We start from the raw sequence: 6,000 nt of genomic DNA on the forward strand, positions 1-6,000 counted from the left end.
AGAAGTATCTGGGTAAGAGCATCATAGTAAGGGCCTAAAATACACTTAATGTTTGTGGCATGTACTTCAGCTAGTGTCCAGACAAGAGGAGAATGCTGAGAAGTAGGAGAGGTGGGTGTGGAGGCTCAAGAAATGCCCAGGTGGCTCATACGGCTTTAGTGAGTTAGTAACAACAGCAGAATGTTGGTGGCGATAAGGACAGAGAGACAGTAAGAGCTTTATGTCATATTCTAGGTGAGACCAATCGTGTGATGGGCCCTATACTGTGCTAACCAAATGCTTCTAGAGCAAATGCCTGTTTGTTGGGGGTTTGGTTTGATGCTTGTATTTTGATGCTAATTACTGGCCCTCAAGACCTGGTTACTGTCCTATCCTTGTGTAAACCTGCCTAAGACATTATTCCTGATTGGTTAATAAAAAAGGCCTTTACCTGGACAATGCAGAAGGAGGTAGGCATGGCTAAGGCTCCTGGGCTTTGGGGACAGGAGAATCATGGGAAGGAGACAGACAGATGGAAAGAGAAGGAAGCCATGGCAGGTTAGCACGGTAAAGAACCGCTTGGACCAGGAGGAAGGACTCCGAAAGTGGCGTGGAAAGGAGCGATCCAGATGAAGGAGAAGCAAGTATTTATAAGATTGTGGATGGAAGGTAGCCCAGATAAGGACGGTTAAGGCGATGGCATTGGATGCGGCTGGGAAGTGGATAGTGAGGTTATTCAGATAGTGTAGGTGGGAATATCAGCCCAGCCCAAGGTGTTATGAGACAATCATAAAATCTAACAAGCATCTGTATCTTATTGATTGTGATAGTGGGTTAGATAATACTGCCATAATAATTACAGGGCAAATAATAAACATTATTTAGCCTGTTGCCTTTTATTTACAATACTTGTTATTTCTACTGCTGTGAATATTGTTGACAGAGTGACAATTTTTTCAAGGTCTTCCTCCTCTTCAGAAGGCTACTATCTGAGGTCACACTCCTCACAGACTGAGTGGCATCCATGAATGATTGATGTGGGAACCTAGAGGCCTGGTCATCGTAGCCTAACTTGGTACAACTCTATAAGGTCACTGTAACTCTACAGGACAGTATGTGATTGGCCACGGCCGTCATACAGTCTGTTTAACCACTTGATCTCTGTCTGCTCAGTCTTGTTTCCTTTCTCCTTCCACAAGTACTGATTCCAAGGACATTTTAAAAATTACTATTTATCATTTATTTTATGTGTGGCTGTTTCGCCTGCATGTACGCCTGTGTACTAAGTGCATTCAGTGCCCACAGAGACCAGTGCCCACCAGATCCTGAAGAACCAGGTCACAGACAGCTGTTAACTGCCCTGTGGGTGCTGGGAATGGAGCCTGGGTTCTGCTGCTGCAGAGCAGCCTGTGCTCTTAACCACTGAGCCATCTCTCCTGTCACTCTCCCCTCCTTTTTAAAAACCTTCAGTATTAAACTATACCTCAACCTGCTTGAAGTGAAAAAAAAAATCTTTGACAAATCTTAAAACAAATCTTTTGACAGGCAATGTGTTACTTATTCACTAGAGGAATCGAGGCAGGAGTAACAAAGTTTGTGCAGAGGCAGCTGCCATAGTAAGAATGAAAGACAGCACTTGCTTTTAGTAGAACGGCGACAGACAGGGAAGTGACAGGCATATTACAGATACACGGGGTTCTCTAGGATTAAATTATAGCCCCCAAATCTATCTCACGTTGAAATAGTGTTCGGTTGTGGGTGCATTTGATACACTGAACCTATTACGTATTATAGCATAGTCAACACCCTCAGCGGAACATTGGAATTTTGTTTTCTCTCCTCCTTTCTCCTCCAGTGGCTAGTCGCCAGCTGGCCATTCTCACTGCCCCTGCCCAGCATTGCAAGATAGTATAGTAATTCACTTTGCTAATCTAGGCAAAGATAACTTTTCAAAGTACGTTTTCCACAGAATGTCATCACTATTGAATCATCATTCATTAAAAATGTCATAAATCGGGGCTGGAGAGATGGCTCAGAGGTTAAGAGCACTGGCTATTCTTCCAAAGGTCCTGAGGTCTATTCCCAGTCAACCATATGGTGGCTCACAACCATCTATAATGAGATCTGGTGCCCTCTTCTGGCCTGCAGACACACATGCAGGCAGAATACTGTATAAATAATAATTTTTTTAAATGTCATAAATCAAAACATTACAACTAGGGACAGTTTGTCTATGAGAATGAAACCAGCCAGGCATGGAGGCGAACACCTGTAATCCCAGCCCTCAGGGAGGCAGAGGCAGACAGTTCTCTGTGAGTTCCGGAACAGCCTGGTCTACAAAGTGAGTCCAGGACAGCCAAGGCTACACAGAGAAACCCTGTCATGAGAAAGAGAGAAAGAATGAAACCACAAGGAATTGCTAATAGGACAAAGGATATTTGGATAATTCCAAAATTCTTGGCCTGAGCAACTGAGTAATAAATTTGCCCCTTACTAATAAAAGATTAATGCAAAAATGAGGAGCAATTTGTGATACAATATGTGTGCTGGCTGGTCTTATGTCAACTTGACACACAAACTAGAGTTATCTGAAAGAAGGGAGCCTCAATTGAGAAAATGTCTCCATTAGATACAGCTGTAAGGCATTTTCTTAATTAGTGATTGACTGGGGAGGGCCCAGCCCATTGTTGATGGCACCATCTGGGTTTAATAAGTAGGCTGAGCAAGCCACAGGAGGCAGGTCAGTAAACAGCACCACTCTGTGGCTTTTGCTTCAGCCTACCTTCTGCCCTGCTTGGGTTCCTGCCCTGACTTCCTTCAATGAAGAACAGTGATATGGAAGCTCAGGCAAATAAGCCTTTTCCTCCCCAGTTTGCTTTTGGGCCATGTTGTTTGGTCACAGTAAAGAAACCCTAATTAAGACAAGACCCTTAATAAAGCTGTAGTTCAGGTGGTGATGTCAAGTGGGCAAGTAACTAGCCATAGGAATCTGAACTTCCTAAGAGGGTATTTTCTGAAAATGTGAATTTTGGAGCTTAAAGATGCATTACAGATATGTAACTGAATGAGGGTGATCAGGAGCAGAGGACCAACAGAGAAGTTCCATATATGTTCTCATTTGGACATCATAAAAATGGGGAGAGGGCAGGGCTCAGCAAAGGAGAGATGTGAAAGGAGGCCAGGGAGTGGGAAACATCAGAGAATCCTGAGGTGACAAAGTGTTTTTCAAGCAGTGTGGTCTGTGTTGTCATATGCTAGTAAGTGTTATCAAGGGGAAGACTGAGACCTAATATTAGATTTAGAGGTGCCCTCAATGAAACAGATACAATGTTTAGCGCTGTAACAGCACCATCCCATGTCAGCTGCCAGGTAACTCAGTGAGGTGATACAATGTATTTTTGTTATTTAAAATGCTCATTCAACCTGGATATTAAAGATGTAGCCTTTGGTCACAAGGTTGGGGTTTCTTTGTTTAGTTTTAGTAAGGAGGCTGGTTTAGCACAACTCTGTATTACTGAAGAACCTGTGGACTTCACCCATTTTGTAGAGACTGTACAGAATTCTTTCTGACATTTTGATAGCTGCAGTCATTCTTGATGTACTGAATGCTCTGCAGATGTGTGCACAGGCCAATCTGACCTGGAGATACCTCAATTAAGAAGACTCGAGGCTGTGTCAAGTTGTCAGATCCAGCTGACTGTGACACTGACACTTGGGTATTTCAATGTTGTCTGGTTTAATGTATCATTTTTCAGAAGAGAAACTAAGGTCCAGAGAAATAACCAGACCTGCCAAAGGCCCTATCACTTGTCATTCCAGAACCATGGTTCAACACATAATGTGTATTTTATTGCATTGAAAGCATTTTAAGGGCAAAACTGTTTGAGAAGCTAGCCTGGGTGCAGAAGTGTTAGAAGAAGCAGTACTCTCAGTTCCGAGGTGCTTGCAGAAGGGAAAAGGGCAGCTAAATGCAACAGAACCAGGCTGGGTAGAAAGGAGGCCTTTCACCCATGTGGTGGCATTGCCAATGTCCCCTACCATCAGTCAGGGATTGTCCTGGGAAAGGAGCACTTCCGTATCTCCCTTCAGTAATATCACTTAACCACTGGGTTGCACATGCGCATGCTTACTTGAATGAAAACATGAGATGAGGTCAGGCTATTAACACTCCCTTGTGGAGGGGTGGAGGCCCACAAGGCTCCCGCCTTCCCTGAAATTATATGATGCAAGCATCGACCATGGCTGGGACTCTCCAGCAGTGCCTTTGTGTAGTCACCCTGCTCCTGTTACTAGCCCCAGGAAACTCACTGATTCACCAAAGGGACCAAGAATCCTTTCATTGTCGTTCTGTCACTGCCATCTCCACCTGAAGTGATCAGACATTTATTTCTTTATAAATAAAAGGAAAAGACATGAAACACTTGAAACCCAAACAGGATGAGAGGCAGAACACCGCAGTGGAAATCCTGGTGTAGCCACCTTCATCTGCGTGGTAGGGTGGGGTGTTTCCTCATTGTGGCTACTCTTATACAGCTCCAGGATGAGAAGTGGAACATTCAGCTGAGGCTGGACCGTCTCGGAGGGAACTGGTCCATGTGAGGGAGGAATCAAGCATAGAGGAGCCATCCTCCGTTCTAGGTTCTGTGTTGCAGGATATCTGATCCTGTTGTGAACCCCAAGAGTGTGCGCTATAAAAACCCGCTTCTTGTTTGCCATGGCTCAGCCCTTTTAACCCAAGAGATTTCTGTTTACTGTAAACAAGTATTTGTGGTTTTTGGCTCAGCCCTAGCACACACCTTCAATCCAAGAATAAATTCAGCCCCAGGTCAGGAGGCAGAGCCAGAAACCAGCAGATAGGAATTAAACAGGAAGAGGGGACACCGACAGAACGTTATTTAAGATAGAGGAAGAGGGGCTTCTGGCTTTCAGCTTTTTTCATCTGGGACATGAACTGAGTAAGAAAGGCCTTTTCCTCTGGGGCGTGGGTTGAGGACAGTCAGCTGGGGGCTTTTTTGCCTCTCTGAGCTAGCAAATTTTTGTTCCAGCATCTGGCTGCTGAGTCTTAATTGGTAAAATGGAAGGTTTGGAATTTCCTTTCTTTTTAACAACAGTTCTAGTTTGGAAGGAAAAGTAGAAAATAATGAGGAGAGAGTTACTGGGTTGCCTTTTCTCTCAGCTGTCAGGGTGTAAGGGGAAGCTGACAAGAGAGTTGTCTGAGTTACTCAAAGAAGTGGTGGCAGGGTTTGTGTCAAGCCAGAGTTCTAAAATTTCAATTCTAAAAACTGAAATCTGGCCTCTGAGCTTGCAAGCTTCTGCGCAGCTTTATCGCCTGCACAGGAGTTCAATGAAGGGTGAAAGGCAGAGAGGGGCCGGTTACGAAGGCGGAGGACCTCCTGGGTGGGAACTTCCTGGTGGGGTAACCAGGCTTCTCCCAGGGGAGGACTGCACAGGATGGCGGGAACCTTCCTGAAGTGTGGACTTTTGACTACGCGCTCAGGCGAAGGAAACGTGGGCTAGCTTGGGACTGCAGTTGACTGTGTCAATTCATGGTAACCTCTGAAAGGCTCCCTGGGGTAGATCCCCTCCGCGCTGCTGCTGCCCCCACTATCGCACTGTGGAAAAGGGTTTTCTCCCTTTATGATCAGTTTAAAACGTATTTATTAGTGTGGTGAGTGTGTGCGTGTCTGTGTGTGCTCTCACGCGTGAGCATGCGCAGTGGCTCACGTGCGAGAGTCAAGGGACAACACTGTACAATCTGTTCTCCTTGCACCTTCACATTCGTTTTCTCGATTGAATTCCATCACTAGGCGTGCGCAGCAAGCACAGTTCCCCTGAGCCATCTTACAGGCCCATCGCCTTTTTCTACAGAGGACGCGAAACAAGCGATGGCTATCTTTTTATATGGGGTTGTTTGTTTGTTTTAAAATACAAAACAGGCCTCATTTCAGAGAGAGAGTAAGGGAGAGGGTTTTTTGTTTGGTTTGGTTTGGTTTGGTTTGGTTTGGTTTGGTTTGGTTTGGT

The sequence above is a fragment of the Psammomys obesus genome, unplaced genomic scaffold (assembly GCF_907164565.1).
Source record: "Psammomys obesus unplaced genomic scaffold, mPsaObe1.curated_primary_1811, whole genome shotgun sequence".
In the NCBI taxonomy this organism is placed as follows: domain Eukaryota; kingdom Metazoa; phylum Chordata; class Mammalia; order Rodentia; family Muridae; genus Psammomys; species Psammomys obesus.